We start from the raw sequence: 27,656 nt of genomic DNA, 5'->3' as shown, positions 1-27,656 counted from the left end.
CTCACAGGTCAGCATGTTACACTAATCACTCTGGCAGCTGGTAAGTTCTTGTAACATTCTGTGGAAAAAACCACAAACATCCCCTCTTCCTCACATTAAATCCCCACGATCCTGATCAGGATCATGCCATATACTATAAATGGATTCTTCCATTTCACCTAGAGTATGAGTATGCCTAATTGTAGGATGCTATAGACACGCAGCAAAGAGTTCCTTGGCATCCACATTTTAAAATTTTAAAATTAAAAAGTGTGATTTAAATAATGTGCATGGGGATATAATTGCTCCTTTTTTGCTTTATTTTAAAGTCAATTTTTCAGAGTGCCATGCACATGTTTAACAATCCCTTCTCCCTGAAAATTATATGAAGTCTCAGTAATATGGGTAACATTAAATGTTTGACAAAATACCTCAAATGTTTGACTGTAATAGCCAGTTCCATAATCTGTTTTAATCTGATTAGGAACACCAAGCATAGAAAAATAATGTACCCAATGACCAATTACATTTTTAGTTGCTTTTCCTGCTAAAGGAATTGCAACTAGAAAGCCCAAAAAGGAATCAACAGTCACATGTGCATATTTTATTTTTATTTTTAATCATAAATATAAGTATTCATTTATAATAATTGATTAAGTATAAGTCCTCAAGAATTAACACCATTCTGTGGTACAGGTAGAAACTGAGGACTTTGATAACAAGTCTTTACAATTTGACATGCACAGTCTCTAAAATTACCAAATTATCATCTCAAGCCATTACTATTTTGATGATATAAAGAATGAAATTATATGGCAAATTGTTCTTGTATAAGGCCTATAATTGGCCTGGGATACAAATCCTCTGTGGCATTGCCTTAAAGGGTCTTGTCCAGGCAGTCTAGGATGAATTCTTAAATGAGTTCAAAGACAGTACTTTAAAGGAACAGTACTTTCTCTTAACTTGAGTTGTATGTGCATAAACAATTGTAAAATTTCAGAATTAGCAGTATCTAAAAAAGGAACAATTTTAATCAATTGTAAACCCTGAGGTATATATATTGGCTATCAGTATATAAATTAAAAGTTTGATTTCTGCACTTTAGAAACAGTGACTACAGCATGTAGTTCAGTTATTTGTACTGAAGTAGAGGGAAACTCATGAGAATAAACATATAATTAAATCACATATACTTTTCTCCCATAGAAGGGCTATAGATATATTCTTTATGGGATGCATACACAAATTTACAGGAAACATATTGCTAATTTTGCCTATAAAGTTTGCTATATAATAAGCCAAATATCAATCAATATTCTGCAATAACCAATTTAATTGCTGTTTGAAACAAAGAATAGATGTCTCATCAGGTTTTTAAGACATTCTTTCCAAAACACTTTCATGATTCTATCCTATAATTCTTTATTAATACCACAACAGCTTCACAACAGGATTTTAAAACTTTTCCTGGAGATTAAGAAAGATGACTTTACATTAATGTTCTTTTTGGTCAAAGAATTGCTGTGGGCACATTGCATACAGTGAGGATATATTCCAGGGGAGCAATTCTCTGTCTGTCTATGCCTCTAATTTTTGGACAGTTTTTCCTAAGATGATTTATACTTAAAACATTCCTTACCACCTCTGTGCTGTGAAAGCATTGCTTGTACTTACTGTAGTCCTCTGCAAGGCAGTAAACATAGCTTGACTCTGATTGTATGAGAGTCTAATTTTTGCACAAAAATGAATATATCCAGATAAATCTGTCTTTGCTTTTTATGGCTGGATGGCCACAGAGAGCTGCATTAATGTTTTCATAAGAAAATTGTGTAACAAAAGGAACCCCTTCTTGAGGGTCTCTGAAAATTCTACTAGCTGTTTTTAGTAGTACAACCTCCTTGAAACAGTTCATCAGGAGTCTGTTTGATACTAAATAAATTCTTACTGAGATCTCCTTTCCAACCTTGGGGGGTTAAATTTTGCTTTTACAACTGTATCCAATAAAGCTTATGCAAAAGGAGAATTGGGACCATAGTGGCCACAGTTGTTTTTAACTATTATTACTCTTGCAATCATCCTAATTACAAAATATCAGTGAGCTAAGAATGCTGAGCTTGCATTCAAACTGCAAACTGCAGCCAATGGAACACTGGAAATTTTAACCATGCTTTTCAAGTTTCTTTTGTAATATTAGAGTGTGACCATAATTTTGAAAAACAAAACACAGTTTTAAACAATCCAATCTTTTAAAAATCAATACCAAGAACATTATTGTCATATTATGAAGTTTGGCTGCCAATTCTTACATATGAATGCATGACAGTGCAACCTGTAACACATCATTAAAGAGACATTGTTTTAAATTCAATCCTTTTATAAGTCTAGTTTCTAGGATAAGAATTACATAAAATATTATCGCAATGTAGAAGTATCTTTAAAGGCCTGTTTTCCTGGGTTGACTCATGCCACGTGTTGTTGTTTAGAATGACTCATACCCTGAGTTATCAATTTTAAGCTAATTTCTGTTACCAGCATTACAGGAAGAAAGCTGTTGTCCCCTTTAAGAGCAGCTTGTTTAGACAATCAGCCTCCACCAGTACTTTTTCAGCTGTACTTAACTCCCAACCACTTTTTTCAATGTATACTGGTTTACCTGTATTGTTATTATTTTCTTTGTGTGTATTTTTATGCTCATTTGCTTTTGGATTCAGGTAAAGTCAGCTTCATGTGATAACTATATCACATTCCCTTTCTTTTTGTATTCTGCAATATTCTCTGTGAAAGATTATTGTGGGATTTTCTAAAGAAATTTGTGAATTCATTGTACATCTGTTTATTCCTTAGTCAGTGTTTGAAGAAACACTGATGGTGATGGCCTGGGTGTTGGCAGTCTCTTATTGCCTGACCTAGTGTTATGACATTGAAAGTTTACTTGTTCACTTGTTTCTAGGAAATCATTTTTTTCCTCATAAATTCTCATTCATTTCACATGACTTTCCTCTACAGTACATCCATTTGTTATTTCCCAGTGTCAATCTAAACTACTGAGGGAGGGTCTTTGAAAGAGAACATTTATATATCTGTTAAATTCTAGGAGAAATATTTGACATTAATGAGCTATAAAGTCAATGTAATACTTAAAAGGTGCTGAATATTTGCTGATACCATGGTCATGACAACTTTGTGTAGTAATAGTATCCCAACATTCTGAATGACATTTTATTCATGTGAAAACATATGTATGCATATGAATGTATGTGTGCATATGTGTGTATGTATTGGTATATGTGTCAGGAGACCCATGCTGTATATTGTTGCTTTCATGTGGAACTACAACATATTTAACAGAACTTTTGTACTCCAAGACAACAGAACACACATGGAAAATATGTATACTGTTTCTGCTAGGTAGAATGAACTGGAATCTCATCAAAGGCTCAGATATTGTACTACAGTGTGATTGAGAATGAAACTCCATTCAATCCTAGAAATCAGTCTTGGCATTCACTGGCCATTTTTCTTTGACTCTAGCCCCAGGAAGATAAGACTTCATTAATAACCCTGAGTATTGGTGTTTTACAGCATGAGTATTAGTGTTTTAGATGTGCTCTGTGTTTGTGCCTGGTGACTTCTGAGATTAGAAATCATCCTCAGCTTATACTCATATTCCTTATCAGTCTAAAGATATCATTGCGTGCTTTCATGACTGTACAAATGTTGTCAAGATCGCTAGTGTCACTTTGCTTTTAATGTTTTTATGTGATTTACCATTGTCCATAATGGAGTTGTATTTATTTCATATTGGAATTGTTCAATCATTGATATGAAATTTCAAGAATTCCAAACTTTGTTCCTCACACAGAACCTGGGAGAAGAACTCCAAAAAGAAAGAGTGCATCTCTGGTAAACACTCTACAGGTCAGTGTCCTGTCCACATTTCTTTTTAAAAATCCCTTTTTACTCAAACTATCCAAAGTTTTATTCCCTACATGTGTAATGTCATCTAAAGGGCTTATTTTTCAATGATCTTTGTTTTCCTCTGTAATAATGAACATTTAATGTTTTTGTCTTTCATGTTTATAACCACTTTATATTTTGACTTGACTTTGTATTGTAAGGACATATAATTATTTCTCTTGCACTGGAGACCTGCATGTCTCAAAGAGCATCTATTTGAAATGATGCTCAAAGAATATATTGATGGCTATTTTCTACATTGAATAAGTTCTGTTATGTCATATTAGAGTGGAAGTAAGGTCTCTTGTACCACAAAAATTGCATTTCAGGGATGGTCAGGTTTCTAGACATAAGCTTGTGAATGTGGATATGGAAATGTGAAGATATTCATATCATTTAACAAGATATGGAAGAGTATAATTTGTAGAAGTTAAAATTATATGAGATCCACTGTATTGAATCCTAATAGTGAATATATTAGCTCCCTAGAGGCACAGATGAAGGAAGAAAATTGTTTTTATTTGGGCATTGGTGTAATTGTGAGCTGATGCAGATATCAGTTTTCTTTCTTTCTTTCTTTCTTTCTTTCTTTCTTTCTTTCTTTCTTTCTTTCTTTTTTCTTTTTCAAGACAAGGTTTCTCTGTATAATGCTGACTGTTCTAGAACTCACTCTGTAGACAAGACTGGCCTTGAACTCAGAAATCTGCCTGCCTCTGCCTCCCAAGTGCTGGTATTAAAGGCATGAGACACCACTGCCCAGCACTTTCAGTTTTCTGACAACTCCTTTTTCACATTTTATGTTGCACAATAATCATTGAAGTATTGACACCTGAAATCTATTTGTCTCAAGAGAAATACTGGCCCTGTGGTAAATTCTCAATATAGAAATGGTTATTTCCTCTCTTTTTGGTTTCAATCTTTAGAAGTACTTTAAATCCTATGGTCTTCTCTTTTGTATTTCATCACATGACATTTATTAGTAAAAATTTTCTAGAAAGGATAGCCTTGGTGCTCTGCGTAAACCATTAATTTTCAAACAAAAATGAATGTCCTTCCTAATTTTTATCTCCTTTTCTTGTTTCTTTTTCTTTAGAAGGAAAAGACTTGCTACAACCTATGTTAATCCTCTTCAGTGAAGGTATGCATTACATAGAGAAAACTGAAGGGTTGTGGCAATGTTTCTTTTTCATTACAATACTATTTTCTTTAAGTTTATAAGTGTTTATTTGAATGTTTTTATGTATACTGAATGACACATTATGCCCCTAGAACCCAGTGTACAGCACCAAATCCTAGGGACTGAGCTCAAACATAGTAGTGAGCTGCAATATGTTTAGACAGAATTAAATTTGTTTTCTATGTAGAAAGAGCAAGTACCTTTACCCTTTAGTCACTTTTTCATGCACCAGGTTTACATTTTTAAGGTGAATTTGTTGTACAGACAGTATATAATCTGCATACTATAGTTTTTGACAAACAAAGGAAGAATTATCACACTTCTCTATGCAAACTACAATTCTGATACACAGATGGTCAAATTCTGAAGAAGAAAAATGAAGTTAAAAATAGAAGATTAAGGTCTGGTGAGATGGCTCAGCAGGTAAGAGCACTGACTGTTCTTCCAAAAGTCCTGAGTTCAAATCTCAGCAACTACATGGTGGCTCATAACCCTCTTTCCAGCTACAGTATACTCGTACACATAAAATAAATAAATAAAATCTTTAACAAAATAGAATATTGAAATTTTCAGTTAATACCATGAGGCACAATTTATACAATATTCATGAAGAGTTAATATAATTCTTCTTCAATTTATAAACATAATTTTATCAAAGAAAATGAGTCTACTTCATTGCAGTACATTGCCACATATACTTGTTCACACATATATATCTAATCATTTTCAAGTGAAACACAATATGGTATTTATGAAATTGCTTTATGTGTACTGATTATGCCAACAGTATACTATATAAACTGCACATGAAATTTTTGAAAATAGTGATGGTGGCAAATTTTTCTTTTGCTGCTAAGACCTTGGTAAACCACAGAATGTCATTCTTTAGAATGTCTATGGAAGAGCAGCAATTCATATCTTCAGACACTTCTCAATAAACCTTTTAGAAAATATTTGTCCTACAATATTTTCCTTTCCTCTTCTGTTTGACAAAGTATATCTTAATTACTTATTTTTTTAATGTAGGAAAGCATTTTGTAGTAGCAAGTAGGTAGTTTTCCATTACAGGTTCTGTTAACGTTCAAGGATGTGGCTTTGGAATTCTCAGTGGAGGAATGGGAATGCCTCAATTCTGCTCAGAAGGCATTGTATATTGATGTGATGTTGGAGAATTAGAACAATCTATTGTTTGTGTGTAAGAATGTACTTCTTGTTGAATTCCTGATGTTTTCTTTCAGTTTTTCTACTCTGTGATTATGTCAACTCTCTGAAATGTCCAGAGACCACTGAAATTCAGGTTAAAATCTACTTTTTTCATTGTGTTTCCTTTAAATTGCTCTGCTTTTTTGAAAAAGAAACCAGTGCTATATTCTCTGAGCTCTCTCTTTACCTCTCATCTGGCTTTAGTCAAGCTGTTCAGGTTAAAAAAATTTAAATATCCAGAACAAGGAATTATATTTCTAAACATTTAATAGTTGTTGTGCTATAATCTTACCATTGCTTTAAATTGTTCCTTCTTTATGATTTTAAAATTGCACAAGGTTCAAGTAGATATAGAACTGTTGGTTTGGAGAATTTTCTTTTCATTAACTTTTTGACATTTGGTGTCTGTATTTAGTTCTAGGGCAACATGATGTTTATCTTAGCATTTTGGATGTTGAAACAAATCCACTTATTGATTTTCCTGACAATGTCAGTTACATCATAAATTTATACCAGACTGAAGCTACACAATGTCATTCTGAATCAAATTGTAACCATACAACTAGAGATATTCTTCAGAGATCTAATTTCTGAAATTTCATTACTGTTCAACCACTTATTTGCCCTAGCTTCTGCAAAGTACTCTTTTCTTTTTTATTCATCATTTTATTTATTTACATTTCAAATGTTATCTCCCTTCTCAGTTCCCCTTATCCCATACCCCCTCCCTCCTGCTTCTATGAGGATACCCCTTCCCCTCACACACAAAGACTGCCAACTCACTGCACTAAGATTCTCCTATGCTTGGGCATTGAGCCTTCACAGGACCAAGGACATCCCCTCCCATCGATGCCAGATAAGGCAATGCTCTGTTACATATGCAGGTAGAGCCATAGGTCCCTCCATGTGTACTCTTTGGATGGTGGTTTAGTCCTTGGGAGCTCTGGTGGTCTGGTTGTTTGATGCTGTTGTTCTTCATATGTGGTCAAAAACCCATTCAGCTCTTTCAGTCCTTCCATTAATTCCTCCATTGGGATCCCTGGGCTCAGACCAGGGCTTTGATACAAGGATCTGCATCTATTTTGGGGCGGTGTCTGGATGGCCTTTCCTTCAGTCTATGATCCATTCTTTGTCCCTCTATTTCCTTATTATAGGAGCAATTCTGGGCTAATATTTATGATATGGGTATGTGGTACAATTTTAAAATAAGATTTAGAAGGCTATCATCATTTCCATTTATTTGCTATGGATCAGATTTGAGGTTCTTCTGAGGATACATACAATGATTAAAAAAAAGAAAAACTTCTCTTGAGAGTATGAATCTAAGAGATCACTGATTATTGAATCACTTACTCCTCATATAAGTAATCCCTATCATACTTAATTGTGGTCTTTTTATCAGAAAATCATTGCATATGTGGAAAGTATGGGAAGGTCTTAGATCAAGACAACGAGTACATTGTCCATGATCACATGAATATTCAAGAAAAGCCTTCTAAATATAAAGTGCTTAGGAATGTGATTCATGAATCCATGCAAAGTACACCTTGTAAAACTAACCACAACAATGTCTCCCTTCAATTCTCAAACAAAAGAAAACCATAAACCTGGGAAAATTAAAGAAGTTTGCAAGCAAAAGGTCTCTGTAAAATGTTTAAATGTGGGTTCTATCATTAGTCTCAATCACAGAATCCAAATAGAGAAGAAAGAACACAACAGAAATACAGAATTTGATAAGGATTTTGTCTCTAAACAAAAGCTCATGCTGAAACTAAACAGTACTGGAATGAACCCTTACAAATGTAGTGAATTTGAAGGACACTTTACAGAGAGAGACAAACTTCAAAGACAGCTGAGAATTTATTCAGGAAAGAAACCTTATAAATGTAGTGAAAGTGACAAATGTTTTACCCAACAATCCCTACTTAATATTCAACAGGGAATTCATACAGGGCAGCACCTTTATGAATGCAGTGAATGTGACAAAATTTTACACACAAATTCAATTTTAGTATGCATCAGAGATTTCATACAGGAGAGAAATGTAACAAATGCAGTGAATATGACACATGTTTTATGCAAAAAAGTTAGTCTGAGAAGGCATCGGAGAATTTATACAGGGGAGAAGCCTTACCATTGTATTGAATGTGACAAATGCTTTGTCTGCCAATCACAACTTAGTATTTATCAGAGAATTCATACAGGAGAGAAACCTTAGCAATGCAATGAATGTGACAAATGCTTTACCAAAACATTCTATCTTAATATTCATCAGAGAATTCATACCGGAGAGAAACCTTACAAATGTACTGAATGTGACAAACACTTTACCCACAAATTTAGTCTGAGAAGGCATCAGAGAATTCATGCAGGAGAGAAACCTTACAAATGTATTTAATGTGACAAATGCTTTACCCAACAATTCCATCTTCACAGTTATCAGAGAATTCATACAGGAGAGAAACTTTACAAATGTAGTGAATGTGACAAATGCTTTACCAAAAAAAATTCCATCTTAACATTCATCAGAGAATTCATATAGGAGAGAAACCTTACAAATGTAGTGATTCTTTACCAACAAATTTAGTCTGAGAAGGCATCAGAGAATTCATGCAGGAAAGAAATGATACAAATGCAGTGAATGTGAAAAGTGCTTTACCTACAAAGTTAATATGAGAAGTCATTAGAGAATTCATATGTGAGGTAAACCTTACAAATATTTTGTACATGACAAATTCATTACTCACAATATCAGGCTGAGAAATCATCAAAGATTTCATACAGTGGAGAAAGCTTATAAATGAAATGAATTAGACAATCCTTTACCAAGAAATATCATCTTAAAATACATTACAGAATACTTATAGGTGAGAAACCTTTCAAATACATTGAAGCTATGAATCCTTTACTTTTGGCCTATCTCTTACAATGTAACAGTGAATACGTACGTGCAAGAAACTTAACTAATGCAATGTATGAAGAAATGTCTTAGTCTTCATTTGAAGTCAGAGAAAACATCTAACAATTTTTTGTGGGAAAAGTATTTTTGTTGGAAAAAATATGCCATATGTTTTATCCAGGATGTATTCTTTTCAACAGTTGAGGATCTACAATAGAAAATTAGTATTATTATGAAAAACTTGTGAAAATCTTCATGTAATGTACAAATTGTAGATTATGTCAACTATTTGTGTTGGGAGAAACTCTGAAAATGTGACAATGTAGGAAAGTTTTCATTAAACCTTTTTACTTGTTCACCCTCAAATATTATAAGATGAAGACAAGTGGAAAAGTCAGAAGAATATAGTATTGTGTAACACATACATTGAGACAGAAATAATCCATTCCAAATGGAAACTAATTAAGGTTTTTTTAATACAACCCTCAAAATATCTAATAAAACTGGCAGCATTTTGTATATTTAATTCAAATGAACAAATTCAGAAAAATTATACTTAAAAGTGTTTTGGCAAACTTAGCCACCAAAACTGCATATTCTTTATCTTATAAATATGTTTATAGATGTGACGTGTCCTTCGAGTATCCAGTATTCATAATTCTTATCAAATGCTGGTTTCATGTTATAGGGTAACAACTGATTATGAGTCCTGTGTGCTCTGGTCAACAACTCCTTCCCCATTTCATGTAAATAACTCCAATAAAGTTGATAGATTTAACAAGTTTGATTTTTTTGTTTTCAGTTTCATCAGGGTATACTTAGATGAATATACGCTGCATCTCCCCAAGAAATATCTTACTTGAAACACATGCTTAAGTCCTGAATATTTTTCTAAACCTGTATCATAAACTTAGTAGTAGTGATTTTTAATGGGTGGATCACAATCCTTTGTGGCTAGAATTACCCTATTACAGGGGTTGCTTAAGAGCATAGAGAAACATGTATTTCCAATTATTTTAGAACTGAGAAAGCATTCATTCAACTTCAGGTTATTCTGCCCACATAAGAAATTTGAATTCTATGTCAATGTTTAGCATTACAAAAGTTAGAAACTCTATATCAGAGATGATAATTTGTGTTCACTAAAATAGGGAATATTCTGTTCAATGTTCCAGGCTTATACACATGGCAGCATATGTATAGTAGAGGATTACAAAGTCGATCATCAGTGGGAGGAGAGGCCCTTGGCCCTGTGACGATTCTGTGCCCCAGTGTAGGGGAATGCCAGGGCCAAGAAGTGGGAAAGGGTGGGTTGGCAAGCATGGGGAGGGGGAGGCAACAGGGGTTTGTTCTCATTGTTTTCATTTTTTTGTTTTTTGGAGGGGAAACGAGAAATCATATGACATGTAAATAAAGAAAATATCTAATAAAAAAGCCTTAAAAAAGGCTCAAAACAAAAAACATGTTGAAGTTTTTAGAGCCTCAGCAAAATAAGTCTACTCTCATTCTTGAATTCAAGGGAGTATGAAAGATAAGTCTACCAAAAATACATGTAAATACGACCTTGACATTTTTATGGATAGCCATACAGACTGTGCTATGTCCCTGCATGTCTCTGAAGTCATTAATACCCCTTAATTGAAAAAATATCTTAGAAGTCTCAGGGCAATGCTACCTATTGACACAAATTAGATGCCATTATGTTGTCCTGTCCTGTTGTGCCTTAATACTCCACTATACAACAAGGACTGAATTAGATTTCCACTTTTTCTTAAGTTATCTACAGAATGCTAACATTTTATACACCTCAGAATCTTAACAACTCACTATTAATTTATTATGTTCTTATTTTCATTTATGAGTCCATTCATGTAAATATCATGAATCTGTAAATCTTTAAAGAAATCACTTTATATAGTATATGAGGTACATGCTTATGTACAGTTTAGAAATCCAAATATCCTGGAAATGCATTTGGAAGTACTGAAAAAGAATGAAAAAAATCCTTAGTCCAAGCTAAAGCATTATATTAGAATAGTTATCCTAAATTCAGGAATTTTCAGAAAATTAGGGTCTAAGAAAAAATCATATGTTACAATGAACAAATCCATATCACTACATATTTCCTTGATCTTAAAAATAAGAAAATTGTTCAACATGTGAAAAATTACTGAGTGATAACGTTATGTTATTCTCAGTATTGGATTTTGCTGAAACAGAGCCTCATCATTAGTAAAATCTAACTAGGAGTAGAAGCAATAGAGGGCCTTGCTTTCAAATGATTATAGGTATCTTCTATCTAGTGCTGCATCAGGGATGTTGAATCTTATAAACCAGGCAATTGAGAATTAGGTGTCTGGAATAGCCCTTAACAGTCTGGAAATTGCAAACAGCTGGAAAGTCTCTCTTGATTCCAATTTTATATGTTCAATGGATCTAGGCCTCACTGCTTGGTGACTGAGAGATCATTATTCCAAATGTGCAGATATTTCCAGTGTCATGGAAATTTTCAAATTGTGCACAATGAAAACACATCTTTCCTTTTACTCCTCACACAATATGATTGTCTTCATTATATAACCATTTATACATATACTTCTTGTCTATGGTATAGCAAGCATATAGTAATGGTGGACAAAATAGGTCCAGGTAGACTCACTGTTGGAGTTATGATGAAGACAGCATGTACAGATTGAGAAATATGCAAGTCATTGGCTCAGGGAAATTAACCATGTGTTTGAAGACCATGGAGACTAAGGCTCACTGGATTTAGAACATTTACTATTTGTGGAAGAGCATTGTAAGATATGTAATAAAAGCCACACTACAGGAGCCTGATGGGCATTCCTAGAGGAACTTCCAGAGGCTACATTTTTAGGAACCCACAAAGATTCAGGTAGTACCTTGCAGGGAAAGGAAACTCCTCTTCAGCTGTGTGTGAACTGATGAGACAGGCTGGGGGTGGGAAAAATTTGGAGGGACTGAGGGTCTGAAGGAAGGGAATTTGATCAGAAGCCCCTCCTTGTCAGGGAGTCTGGAGCTGCATGGTGTGGAACTAGGAGTGGAGGAACTGCCTTGGGTCTCCAATCAATGTAAAAATTCCCTTCACTGTAGTTGTTACCATTTTAGGCCTTGGTAAAATTTTCCGTCACCAGAGCAGTAGCAGGAACTTCAACTAAGAAACCATGGAAACTCCCAGGTCTAAGGAGGGGCTGTACTAGTGGACAGACAGGACCAAGACTATGATTGAGACCACTACTGCTCATAAGAACACTAACTCTCAAATCCTATTGTGCATTCCTTAACTGTGTTGTTAAAATTCTGAATATGCAAGTGTGACTTATCCTGATTTTTTTATTCATCTTATTGTTGCCTGGATACTTACATAATTATTTCTGAGAGGACGTACTTATCTGTTGTTTGCAAACATGGTTAATTTTTCCTGGAGGTAGGTACAAAGCTGGTACAATTCACATACATCCAAGCCTTCTAACTCTGCTATTTTATCAATATCCTAGTGAAGATCTTTGCCCTTGGATATTATGCATTCCCAGGGAGTTTTTTAGCTCTTAGTTCCTTAAGTACTGATAGTATTTTGATTCAATCTTAAGGGGTATTTTAGCATTTTTTTAAGTTTTAGCTCTCTTTAAATTTATGGTTGTATAAACATTTATTAAACAATAAAATACTCCATATTAATTTTTCATCTGATATATATGACTGATATAAATACAGCATTCATAAATATGTCCTCATGTACTGATTTATTAGTATTATACCTTAGAGTCTGAAAAAACACACTATGTATGATGATGTGTGTTCATAATAGGCTACAATGTTTATATAGTTTGAAAATTCATTATAGATTAATATAACAATATTAATCAATTTTTAAATAATCCTCATCAGGTAACTATGAGAAAAATTCTGTGTCTTTTCTCTCCATCTGAGAAATGCATTATTCCCATGTACACATGTCTAATGTGGTACTCTGTTGATTACTTTTGATTTTTTTATTGAATGAGATTATTTTCTCTATCTCCATCAGAAATCACCTTGTACACCAAGTAAGATCTGATGATGTATCTGTCTGAGTCTGCCTTCTTGGTACTGGTATTAAAGTGGTGCAAGAAAACGTCTAGCACAGACACCCACTTCTCTTGTGATTCAAAATTTTTTAACAGTCATGGCTGTGACTATGGACCCTTCTTAAGTGGAAGGTCAATACTTAGACTCTGTTCATCTTGCTTTGTGCAGAGATTAGATGCTGAAGAATTGCATCTGTGTGTTTTTCATGGGTAAGAATAGTTATCTTGCTTTATCTCTTGCTCTTCCTTCTAGTTTCTGAGGAAAATACCATGCAAATGTATGACCATTGTGTGAGTGAATATTACGTGTTACAGAGAAAACTGAGATTCTCAGAGAAGAAGGGGTCATTGCATGATTCTTTCAGTACTTCATATTGTTCTTTACTGGAGGCATAAGTCATTCTTCATAGTTTGTTCCATGAAAATTTCAGGAACTTAATTCTGTACACTAACTACCCTCATCCCAATCATTTTGTCCCATTTACACTGTTGGTCTTAGATTGACCTGTGATTAAAATTGGTGGGACTCAAGTTACGCTAACTTAAAATGCTCCATAAGGATTTTCTGTAATCTGAAACTCTGTAACTGAGTAGGCTTCTAAGGAATCTTCTACATTGTTTTCTCTTTATCTATTGAGCAGAGAACTGTTAGAAGTCCAGGTAATTTCTGAAGAATATATTTCTCATGTGCAGGGGTCAGTGATAAGCATGACTATTTCAACTGAGGAGTAGAACAAAGAGTGTTAGAATGTGCAGTGAAAAGAGACTGTAGCAAAAGTACCAGGGATTTTTTAGGTTTTCAGGTAGGAATGATCAAGGCTTCAGAAGACTAGGACTGAAATGGGCAGATACCATTGAAGGGCTGTTGAGATGGTATACCAGTTAATAGAGTTGCTTTTTTAAAAATAGAAAATTGGTTCAATGCCCAACCCACTTGGTGACTGACAACTATCCTAAATGTCAATTTTGGACATCTGATGCCTTTTTCTGAGTGCAGTTGACAACAGACAGAGAGCATATACATATGTGCTTTGAAAATAGATAATCCCTAGCTAAAATTTAAAAAAATCTATTGAAAAAGTATGAAAACAAATGTGGTAAAAATTTATTCTTCATTTTCTGTCTCTATAATTGAATCTGCATGAAACTATTTTAAATATTATTTTCCTGTTTCAAGACTGATTATTTGCATGATTTTCCTAATGTCCATGTGATTGATTTTCTATATAAGAATAAATATTAGGGAAATTAAAATTTACAGAACTGTGCATGTCAATGATGAGATCACCATTCTAGTCTTATCTCTTTGTATGTTAATATACATACTAAATGATATTTGTTGTAATTGTAGTGTATTGTTGTCATGAAATGTCATGAATCCGGGTTAATGACAGAGGCAGAAAGTAAATTCTCTAACTCAGAGGAAAAGTCCTAACAGCTCATTTATTCATAAACAGCAATAAACAAGTAAATGGCGAGATGAGACCACACTTGTTCACACAGACAGACACACACAGACACACACAGACACACACACACACACACACACACACACACACACACACACACACACACAGAGGCATGCGTGCTTCACTAACCTTCTGGTCTGGCTTCTAGCCTGGCTTGAGGACAGCATTCAGATAAGGCTTACTTACCACTCCTTCTTGATGCTTTTCTGATGTGTTGGAGCTAGAGCGCGGAGGCGCAGGCTTGTCTTGTCTGGGCAGCAGACATCCTGGATTGACTCTCAGCTCGATGTATTTCCATTGGGCCCCAGGACTTAAGGGAGTTGCAGAGCCAGATCAGAGTTTTTAAGCTAAATTAAGCCAATCCTAACTAAGGCATTTCACACATTACTTCATGAGCTGCCTTACCACCCTAACACACACACTCTCTCTGGCTTGGTTTCCATGGTTAACTGGGGCTGCAGCTTGGGGCCAGGGAGCAGTGAATGTAGCCCCACAGCATTCTCGGGGCCACAGCAGAGAGCAGCTTTACAGCTCCAGGAAAAATACCTTCTGGGGCCATGTGTTCCTTACAATTGTAAAATTAGGAAAATTCATGTTTCTAGATTTTATTTTGGTCTGAAATATTTGCAGAATTCTTTAGACACTCCACATTTCATGGTACAAGCAGCAGTATGTGCACATTCACATGTCCTGTTTCTTTTCTTCTGTTTTCCATGTAAATGAATGTCTTCCGATTCTTCATGTGTATCTTTTCGGTTGACGTTATTTATTCACATTAGATCCCAATATCAGCCCTTCCTCCCCTCCCAGTAACCCCTCACACAAGTTTCTTCCCATTCCCCTTAGAAGCAGAAGTCTTCATCTGTCAATGTAAAGCTAGTGAAGATCTTTTCCTAATCTATAGGATTCTGAGGATGGTGTCTTGACTTATAGAAGTGTTTCATATTCTTTATGAATTCTTGACCTTTATTAATTCTTGACCTTACTGTTAGAGCCTTTGGTATTTCTTTTAGGAAGCTATCTTCTGCTCCAACAAGTTCAAGGCTATTCCCCACTCTTTGTTCTATTAGATTAAGTATGCTTGGATTTATAATGAGGTCTTTACAATGTCTGGTTTTATCTCCTTTGTTAAAAATCAATTGTCCATAGGTATGTGGGTTTATTTTTCCGTCTTCAATTGAATTCCATTGATCCACTTATCTATTTCTCTACCGATACCATGCAAATTTTATTACTATTCTTCTGCAGTGCAGCTTAAAGTTATGGATATTGATGTCTTCAGAAGTTCTTTTGTTGTTGTTGTTCAGGAATATTTTATCTATCCTGTGGGTCTTTTTAAAATTTTTTCATATGATGTTGAGATATTTTTTCAAGATCTGTGAAGAATTTTTCTTGAATTTTGATGGGAATTGCACTGAACCTGTAGATTGCTTTTTGGTAAGATGGACATATTCATTATGTTACTCCTGTCGATAAATGAGCAAGGGAAGTCTTTCCACTTCTTGTTTCTTTCTTCAGATACTTGAAGTTCTTGTCATTCAGGTTTTCACATGCTTGGTTAGAGGTAAATGAATGTATCTTATTTTGTTCATGGCTATTATGAAGGGTTCTGTTTCCCTAACTTCTTTTTCAGTCTGTTTATCACTTTGTATGGAGGAGGGCTAGTGATTTCTTTAAGTCGATAAGTATATGCAGACACTTTGCTAAGATTTTTGACAACTGTTGTTTTCTGGTAGAATTTTTTTGGCACACTTATATATTATCATATCATCTGAAAATATAAATAGTGATTTCTTCCTTTCCAAATTGTATCCCCTTGATATCTGTTAGTTGCCTTATTGCTTGATCTAGAACTTCTAGTACTATATTGAAGAGACATGGGGAGAGTGGACAGTCTTTCCTTGTCACTGTTTGTAGTGGAAATGCTTTAAGTTTTTCTCAATTTAATTTTATTTTAGTTATTGGCTTGCTGTACATTGCCTATATTTTGTTTAGGTATGCCCCCTTGTATCCCTTCTCTCTCCAAACTTATCCTAAAGTGGTGCTGGATTTTGTCAAACACATTTTTGGTGTGTAGTGAGATATTTATGTAGGGTTTTCCTTTCACTTTTAAAAAAAATATGGTGCATTATTATGATGGCTATTCCTGGTTATCAACTTGACTACACCTGAAATAAAGTAAAATCTAGAAATGGAAGGAACACCTGTGATCAAAATATCAGGCTTTAAGAAACAGGCTTCTGATCAATATCTTGACATGGAATGGCACACACTATTATTCAGATCTTGAGGTATATTGGCTATGAGATGCTTAGACCTAGACAAGGTGGTATATACCTTTAACTGCAGGAAAATGAGGCAAGCAGAACTCTCAGAGCAAGGCCAGTCTGTCACAGAGCAAATTCCAAAACAAGTCATGGTTGTGTACACTTTTAATATGGGGCATACCTTCTGCTGGCGGCCTGCATAAGGATGGCGGAAGCAAGAAGTCTCACTCTTCTACACTTCCTTGCACTTACTTACCAGCACATCTGTTGGAACCTACTTCTTCAGGAATCTTGGTTATACAGAAGACCTCGCCTCATGGGACTGAGCTTCTTGGTCTTCCCATTCGCTAGTTTTCATTGTTGGGTTAGTTGGACTGCAGACTGCAAGTCATTACATTAAATTTTCTTAATATATAGAGACATTCCATAAGTTCTGTGACTCTAGAAAACCCTGAGTATTACAATTATGTTGGTAGATTTTTGTACATTGAATCACTTTTGCATCCCTGGAAATATTGGCATTAGGTCTTTGAAAGTCTGTCAGAATTGTGAACTAAATCCATCTATCCCAGGACATCTCTTTTTTGTTGTTGTTAGTTGGGAGACTATTAATAACTACTTCTATTTCCTCAAGGTTTATAAGACTATTCAGATAGTTTACCTGTTCTAGATTAAGCTTTGGTAATTTTTATATGTCTAGAAGATCATCCATTTCTTTTATATTTCTCAATTTTGTGGAGTATAAGTTTTTCAAGAAAGACTTAATGATTTTCTAAACTTCCTCAGTGTCCATAGTTACGTGTTTTTCAATTTCCTATTTTCTTAAATTGATTACTGTCTCTCTGGCTTTTAGTTAGTTTGGCTAAGGTTTTGTGTAACTTGTTGATTTTCTTCAAAGAACAAGCTCATTTCCTTAATTCTTTCTGTTGTTCTTTGTTTCTTCTACTTTTTTCTGTTTCCATTTATTTTATTAATTATTAAAAGTAATTATTTTATGTATTTACAGTCTGAATGTTGGCCCCTCTTCTTGGTTCCCCCTCCATGAATTCTTTACTGCATAGCCCCTAGCCTTTACATCTGAGAGTGATACAAATAGCCAACAGACATACATACAGATTATACAGATAGACACAAACTTGGAGACAGAAGGTAGACACATAGGGAGTGATACACAGGGCAGCCTTCAGGATGTTACAGATTGAAATGAACAGAACAGACACACAGAGGATGCAAGGCACAGGGAACATGAGGTAAAGAATTCAACTTTGGACCCACACTTAGGTAAATGCCTCTAGGGGAAAGGCTCTTATTTCTTTCCTTAACTCAACTCAGATGCATTATTAATCACAAATATGTTTAATATATTCACATATGCAGAATCAATTAACATGTGACATAATTTTTTTCATAAGCACAATATGGGAACATATAAAACTCAACATGACAGGAAACCAGTAGCCCTGCAATCTGAAAGGTGTCCATTGGCTCAGAACTCTAGGTCTGGGCTTGTGCTTCTGAGCTCCAAAATCCATGCTGAGCTAGAATCCACTTTAACCTGTCACAATCATCAGAACAGGTTTTGACCCTCAGAGGTTATATGAGAAAAGGATGACTTCCTAGCTATGGTCTCTAAGGAGACTTTTTTTCCCTAGCCTATGCAGATATGCATGAGTGTACATAGAGAATTATAGAGAACAATCAGGAATTCAACTTTAAACAAATGGCTAAACAGTGCAGTATGTATTTTAGTTCTATTTCTAGTTTTCCTTCTTCCTTTCTTTCTATCTTTCTTTTCTCCTTTCTCTCTTTCTTCCTGTCTTTCTTTCTTTCTCTCTTTCTCTCTTTCTCTCTTTCTTTCTTATGACAAAAATCTAGACAGTTTTCCAAAAGAGTTTCCCTGTATTACCTCATCCTTCAAGCAGTAAATAATATTGTGCCTAACATTATTTTAATTCATCATTTTCTTTGACTGAGGTATCAAGCTCCTCCAACTTTTCTTCAAGTCTGATAATCTGTCTCCCACAAGTTCTCTATGAGTTGTTATTATTTGCTTTACTGCATTTTTTCAGGGTTTTATTTTTTTGGTATTTCTAAGCACCTATTGAACTCAATTTTCATATCCCATAATGTTCTTATTTCCTTCAGGCAACTGCTATTATTTTCTTGCCCAGGAATCAATGTGTTCATGTCCTCTTTCAGGTGATTTACATGGTTTACAGACTTCAATCTCTTTTATCATGACTCTGTTTCAGTTCTTTTTCTTGAATATCATTTAAATTTCCTTCCTTTAGTACACATATATGGTTTGTGGTTTGAGCCAAGGATGTTTTATCTTAGTTTTACTTTGTTTGGGGTATCTGTTCTGGGTATCAGAATTCAGAGTGATTGTTTAGTTGTATGCATTTTTAGCCCAGGGAGCTATACTCACAATGTGAGAAGTTAGGCAGGATCAGCTGTATCTGAAGGGTACAGAACCCCCATTCAGTGTCCTACTACTTCAAGTTCTGGTCTAGTCTGGCAGCAAACTTGTGGGGAAGCTGTGCAGAGTAGGTCCTGGTAATTTGTGTGGAAGGCAGCCTGCAACAGAGTTGGAGGAGTGGTTCCTGACGGGGTGGGTGGGCATCCTGGATGATTAGATGAGTTTAAGAAAAAGACAAAATTGAAATAAAGGAACAATCAATCAATAAAGCAAGTAAGCAAAAATCCAAAAACAACAAAAATTTCTGTGAAGAATTGGGGAGTTAATTAATTAAAAGCTGAAGTAGGTGGGCTTAGAAGAATTAGAATAATGAATATGCATGTAAACAGTCACTCTTGTAAACTTCTTATTCAATTTATGATTTGAATTTATGTGTAAATTTTACCATGCGATCATGTCTTCTGAAAGATGCTGGGGAAAATGTGAGGAGCACAATTTTCCCTTGTCCTGCTCCAGATCATTCTGCTTTTCCCCTTTTTCTTAGAGAGTTTTCATAGGACACTCACTGTTTACAACTTAGAAATGAACACTAAAATCATTTTTGAAAGTGTCCCCTTTGCTTTCTTCAACTTCAACTAGCAGGCTGTAAGTTTGAGTCCTTCAACTCCTCAGGAGATTGAACTGAGGCTGCATTAGTTATACCCCTGATGTTAGGGTACAGGTGTTAATTGCCTAAGGCAGCAGGTTTTAATCCTCAGAATGAACAAAGATTTTTTAGGGATTTTTAGAAGATATCAGCATTCATTATAGTTAGAGATATAGAACATCTGGATACCATCAGTCTTTAACACCACAGCAGAATACTGCTCTATATCTCCTTTCAACCCCCTCCAGGCTGGGAGGCTTCCAGCAGGCCTTCATCTCCAAATGACCAGATCAGAAATCTGGGCCCCTCTGTCAGTTGTACCCCATTGCATAGGCTCTGAGTGTAGGGTAGATTTTCTTTGTCTCAGTTGATCCCTGTGTCCTTCCCCAAAAATTTGATGAAAATAATAGCATACAGAGGCTCAATTTGCTTCAAAAAATCAGTATGCAATTGCAGGTATCTGGATATGTAAAAGAGAAAACGAGGCAGCTTTATGGTCTGGACTAAGGAAGGACTTCTCTGTAATCCTTGTGTAGCCAATAGGAAGCCCTGAGTTCAATCCACTGCACTGCATAAAACCCCATGTGGGAGCATAAAATTATAAACCTAGCACTTAGGGAAGTGAGACAGAAGTTCAAGGTTAACCTCAGAGAGACAGTGAGACTGAAGACAGCCGGGGCTGCTTGAGAAGTCCTATCAAAAATGGAAATAGGCAGGCGTGGTACTCTACATCTTTACCCAGTCCTGGGGAGCTAGAGGAAGGTAGATCTCTGTGAGTTGAAGATCAACATCGTATACATAGGGAGTTCCAGATAGACTCCAAAGTGATGCTCTGTCTCTAAATAAATAAATGAATAAATAAATAAGCCATGTTATGCACATAGCTTCAATCTCAGCTCTGAGGCAGAAGAGGGAGGTTGTCCTAGAACTTTCTTTGTAGACCAGACTGGCATTAAATTTAAAGATATTCCCTATCCTCTAATTCTGCACTGATTTATAGGTAAGCATCACTAAGCCTGGCTTACTCTCCCCAGAGCCTCATTTCCTCTCCTAGCACTTTAAGCCTGAAGGATGCTAGGTGATTGTTAACTCTGTGATGCTAACCCCCAAAATAGAAGTCCTCAGTCTCACAAGTGGAAACTGGAAAAACAATCCAATCTTGATTCTGAGAAAACACTCCAGAGTCGTAGCTACTCCACAAGAGCATGCTTTCCTGTGCTAGGTAAGTACACAGATGAAAATGGATAAATGCATTTCAGCACATTTCATGAACACACAATGGTTCTCTCTACCTTATTGAGCAGTTGTTACATCCATGACAGCCATCACAGCAAAGTCTAATCAACCCTAAACTGAAAATTCAAAATCTAATACATCCCCAAAGTAAAAATTCTTTTAGTTCCAGAATAATGCCATTAGTGGAAAAAGTCCATAATCTTATGTGATCTCAGTCTTTATTGTCACCTTAACTAATTTAGAGTCACCTAGAGAACATGCTGCTAGGCATGTCTATGAGCACGTTTCCTCAGAGCTTCAGCTGAAAATGGAACACACAACCTGGATATATCCAGTACCAAACAATGGGTTGTGGACTGGGGCCAAGTAACAAGTAGAAAATAAGCTGAGCGCCACCATCCTGACTTCCACTTGTTAACTTTAGCATATATGCCCCCTTACAATAATACCCAGGCAGACAGATAAAGGACAAATTGTCCCTTTAGATTCTCAACAGCCCATTCCTCTATGGTTTTCACCCTTCTTAAATAACCTATCCTGAAGCATAAGTAACTAATCATTCATTTTTCTACTCTGGATATTAATTATGAGAACATATATTCGGTGAAAATCATTAATTTTTATTTCATGTGTATTAGTGTTCCACCTGTATGAATGTATATATATGCACAGGTACATGGGCTAGGAGACCATGCTATATTCTCCATAACTTGGATTACGAATGACTGTGAACTACCATGTAGATTTTGGAACAGAACTCTGGTCTTCTAAGAGCAGCAAGCACTTCTAACCATGTAGGCATATCTTCAGCCCTCAGTGAGGAAAAAAATGCTTTTTAAGTAAAATGTACAACATTGTACACCAATTAATAAATGGAAAACTTGAGAAAATAGGTGAAATAAGTCAAAAAGTCTAATATAAAAATATCAGACATTTGGGGCATTAACATTTTACTGCAGCATGACCAGACTTACACTGGTTACCTTATGGGCCATGAAAGACAAGAAAATCTTTTTCAAAGCTTTATGAACTGGAGTCAGTCAATGACACAATCCTCAAAGGTAAAACACTTACAAACAAACAAACACATGTTTAGTGGGCAAGATTATATACACCTGCACTCGTTTCATTCATAGGTTAAGTCTTGAGGATCTAGGACATCTTGATCTCAAAAAATTAAACAGAACACAAAAAAGCAAATGCCTCTGAAGAGTTCACTTTCCCACTTGCTTTGTTTTCCTCTAAGAATATGGCATTAAAAAGAAAAGCTATTTTTATTTTGTGTTCTTTTAAATATACAGATTTTAATCTACATATATTTCTACCTATGCATCTTGTGCATACTTGTATCCATGAAGACCAGAAGAGACCATCAAATTGCCTGGAACTCGAGTTACAAAAGATTATGAACCACAATATAGGTGATAGGAATTGAACATGGGACCTCTCAAAATAGCACCCATTCTCATCTGCTCAGCCATTTTTCCATCCTGAAACTGGAACTTACAAAAAGATATGTATGTTCACACATGTGCAGAGATGTCTAGAGAGGTGTGTTCAGTTCTCTGCAGCAGAGTTCCCAGCATCTGTATACCACTGGATATGGGTGATCCAATGCCAGCCATCTAATGTAGAAGTGTCTTAGTTATTTTTAAACTACTTTGGTAAAACAGTATGACCAAGGCAACTAACAGAGGGAAGATTTTATATAATTGCTGAAGATTAAAGCCCATAGTGAAGGGCACAGCATGGCAGCTTGGTAGCTGAGCTAGAAGATGAGAGCTGAAGGTTCATATCCAGAGTCACAAGGAGGATACAGGTGAATTCACACAGAAGAGTGAGTTTTTAACCTCCCAAAGCTCACATTCAATGACATTATTCCTCCAAGGCCATACCTTCAGAGAGATTAAGCTTTCACATCCCAGAGACTACAGAGAATATATTCATTCAAATCACCACAAGTGGTATGTGTTCTTAACTGCCTAGCCATCTCTCAAAGGTCAATGCTCAAATTTAATATGATGCAACCTAAAGCAAACAAGGCATGGGAGAAATAGGATCCTGCTCTCTAACACCTATCAACTATGTTTCTCATGAGGATCTTAGCTGTCAGATTCCTAATGTATCCTTCCTAAGATTGTGGGTCACCCAGTTTCTGTAACTGGGCCCAGAAATGGGCATGAAGATACAGGGACCTCAAAAGAACCCTTCCACTGAGATCAAAGAAGGACCTCACTTATCTTGAGACACATTTTTCACTGAGTCCCATGGTGAGACACTATATGTGTATGGATACAGGTGTACATATGCTATAGCATGCATATAAAATCTTGAAGACCACATTGGGTGTGAGTCCTTACTTTCCACATTGAATTATGGGATTTCATTGTTGTTCTACTAATGTATGCCAGGTTACTTTGCCCATCAGCCTTTGGGATTCTTCTATTGCTGTCTCTCACCTCACCATAGGATTATATACACTTGCTATGCACCTGGCTTTTACATTGGTCCAGGGGATTTGAATTCAGGTCATCAAATGTACATTGGAAGGATCCTTGTCCATTGAGCCAGCTCCCCAGTCCTGAGATATTTTGACACTGACCTTGGTCTAGCCTGCTTTGGTGACACTAACCCCTATCTGTATGGTAGGTGGAAATCTATCTTGATCTGAGAGCTAGAGAAAGCTAGTATCCTGAGCAGGATCCACTAGCACATGCCCAAATTCCATACCCAGGAGATAGATAGAACCAGAAGGATCAGAAGTTCAAGGACCTCCTTGGATACATTGTGAATTCCAGGCCAGCCTGGGCTTTGTGAGATCATATGGAAGAGAATACACACAAAAGAAGAAGCCACACACCCAGTGGTGGATTTTTATTCCCAGGTTCATTGTATCTACTTTTGTGGGGCAGTGGGTAGATCTGACAGCTGGAGTCCAGTAAAGCAGCCACCTCACAACCCACTGAGCACAGTAATTTGTTCACAAAGGATGGTAGTTCGGTGATAAGCTCCTGAGACCAATGGCTCAGATTTCAGTCCAGACTCCTCACAACTGCCCCTGCAGGAGATGTTCACACTATCACGCAGACAATGTCTCAAACTCCCAGCATTCTCACTGGACCTTACACAGAGTCATATGACCACAAGCCAGGCATGCCATGCCCCATACAATAAAAGGTTGGTTTTCCCCCTCCTCACTCTCTTACTCTCTCACCCTCTTGCTCTCTTACTTCTCTCTCCTCTCATTCTTACTTCTTCTTGCCCTTTCTCTCCTCTCTGCTCTTTGTTCTCTTCTCCGCCTTTCTCCATTTCCTTCTTTTCTCTCTCTCTCCTTCCTCCCCTTTCTTTCTCTCTACTCAACCAGCATATTCTATCCTTCCTACAATAAAATAACTCATTAATACATTCCCTCCTTTTTAATCAAGACTCTGTGCAGCAAACAGACCAGCCACTGGGAGAGAGAGAGAGACCCAGCCTCAGCAGCAGGCCCCATGCCACCAGGGAGAGAGAGAGCCTCAGCCAGGCCAGGGCTGCAGCCCAGGCTCCCAGCTTTGGAACAACATACTTTAGGCAAAGTGAGACCAGATGACACCATGTCTCCTGGACTGAAAGAGGACCAGGAGAAAAAAGAGGCTTACATGGAAACAGGAAGTATAGGAACATGAAATTTACTAGCACACACTCAGACCACTCCCTCTCCTCTCTTCTGGAATTAACATCTACAATACCTCAGGAGACAGAAGAGACAACCATGGAGAGACAGCTCAACTACATGCATCTTGGCCACTTCCAGATTTCAGGTGCTTCTCCACAGGAAGGCTGATGTCACTGTTAGAATACTGTCACCTTCTGGGCAGTCCGTCCCCTGGGCTTCTAGTGGGAGAGACAGATCTGGGGAACCTGAGGCTAGAACCAGATCACTTGTTGGTCCTGTGCAGGCAAGTCCTGGAAGGAAAGTAGTGAGGTGTTGGGAAGCTACTAGGTGACAGATGAATAATAAAATATTGTGAGGTTCCTTGTGGATAGATGGGGCACAGTAATAGCCACAGCTCCTTATGTATCTTTGAGTGAGGGCCTCCTTTCTGTTTATACTGGAACCTAACCAGAAAGGAGTTTCAAAGTTGTATGGGACACCCTTTCCCATCTTGAGATGATGTGTCCCACTGTGATACATTCCTCAGGTTGCAACATACCCTGAACCCTACCAGGTGGGAAGGACTTGTGGCTAACAGATGCTGGTACTGTAATTTTCCACAACATACAGATGTCTAGAGGTCCAGACTCAGGGCTTTTTTTTTTTTCAGAATTTAGAGGCAGGATATCCGAGCCCAGCAGACAGTGCTGTGAAAGCAAATGTTAAAGGCATCTGCCGTACACAACTATGGGAAACTTCACTGAGCAGCCAAGACCTCCTCCCTGGGGCAGAAGCTATGTCTACCCAATGGTTTATCTTGTGTCACCGCAAACTCAGTCCATGCTCACCTGGACTCTCAGAGATGGAGGAGAAGATAGGTATATTAGTAAAATTGTTTGCAAACTGGACTTGGCCTTGAACAACTCATGTGCATGATTGTACTAAGCCACTCATGAGAGTCCAATACTGAGGATAGTCCCTTTTGACATACTTTATAGTTGAGCCAAAGGGTCTTTCTCCTCTTCTCTTCTACCATTTGCAGCTATTTTGCCCTCGACCAGGCTTAAGCAGAACACCCTTTAACTCCCATCCTGACTAAGATATGAGCCACATAATGGAAACATAAAGGACTGTGTTCACATCCATCTCTCCTATTCACCAGCTCCTCCTCTATGTTCTTTGTGTGGGTGAGGTAAGACTGACTGCCTTGGCTCTGAGGAACTGCCCTCCCAAGTTCTATGAATATGGGACTTAAGAACTCAGTGAATAAGATCATTTTAGTTACCATGTGAGGGAAAAGCACCACACCTGCCCAGGGACTGAAGATTTCACTAGTCAAAACCTGCTAGCATTCAATATTCTTTTAGGAAGCTTTCTTCCTAAGGCTAACTCACAACACTGGCCAATCTGCCTCTAGTCTCTTAGGACAGGGAGCTTACCTAACACAGAGCCTGAGCATCAGATGCATTAAAGCTCTTCCTACTATGAATTCAATATAGGTGTGGAGGGTACAGGATGGATAGGGGGATACTCACCATGCATAAGAGGGCAGAGCCCCCAAATTTGCTGGAGTCACATTTTGCATCCCACCCTAGATAGCTGCAACTGTCCACTGGGATAAGCTCTGGTATACCAATGTTCTTGCCACTCATGAAACTTGTACCACCTCTACCAGATTTTCAGGTCCCTGGTAATTCTGTGATGTCCTACACAGATGGTAAGGGGCAGCCCTATCCACAGATTCATGAAACAGTTAGCAGTTCATGAGGAAACAGTAAATACCTGTGAGGTCAATGAGAAACCAGAATTCCTCATAAGGTAGTTTAATTGTTTCTGGGCTGTCCCTAATTACACAAGCCATAGCATACATTGAGGAGCCCCTTTGTTTCCAGCCTCTTTCCTCTCAAAACCTTTGGTCCACACCTAAGTTCAGGGAGAAATGTCCTCCCACTGGCATCTTTTGGAGAGAAGTGATTATAAAGAGTAGAACCAAAGATAGTCAAAGCCCTAGGCCAGGATGCATCTGCAATGCTTATATACCAGGATGCCCTCCCTGAGTCTGCAGCTCAGAGTGTCCTGGTGGAAGTGTACACTCACATTTGTGGTCCTCTTCCACACCACTGCTCTCATACAGGCCTGGGAACACAGGTCTGGGTTTGGGGAGAGAAGAGCAGGATAAGTGATGGAGTCCCCAAACCACTCTGGACAGGCCCTATACACCCATGATTATTTGGGGGATTTGCAAACACCACCCTCTTTTTTGATTTCTCCAAGTCTCTGAAGCATAGAGAAGACTTTGGGTTCACTAGTGACCAGTGTACAGGGATCCTGGGGAGGACAAAGCATCAGTGGGCTAAATGAAGCACCTTGCCCCTTAGAGTCTACACCCACTATTACTGCCAACTCTGAGCCCCATCCTGCCTTGGTGTAGTCAGCATTCCAGAGCCAGCACCTTCACAGAGCCCTTAATAGGGGCCTAACACTCTTTCTTTTTTGTTTGTTATTTCTTTTAGAGAAAGTAATTGTGTAACTGAACTGGGTCTGCCTCTTAAGTGCTGAGATTAAAGGCCCTTGTCTCCATGCTTACTTCTGTTTTAGAGACAAGATCCCATGTCTGGCCTCCAACTTAAGACTTTTGATTCTCCTTCCAAGTGCAAGAGATAGTATGCAGGAACCTGGCTT

The 27,656-nt window shown here is 37.0% G+C and overlaps 1 pseudogene; it reads left to right on the top strand.

Annotated features, from left to right (window-relative positions):
- Nucleotides 1-27,656, top strand: part of LOC116086241 — a 71,427-nt pseudogene that overhangs the window by 15,001 nt on the left and 28,770 nt on the right.

This window comes from Mastomys coucha, unplaced genomic scaffold, assembly GCF_008632895.1.
Source record: "Mastomys coucha isolate ucsf_1 unplaced genomic scaffold, UCSF_Mcou_1 pScaffold12, whole genome shotgun sequence".
Classification (NCBI taxonomy): Eukaryota; Metazoa; Chordata; class Mammalia; order Rodentia; family Muridae; genus Mastomys; species Mastomys coucha.
This window is presented reverse-complemented; position numbering and strand designations above follow the sequence as displayed.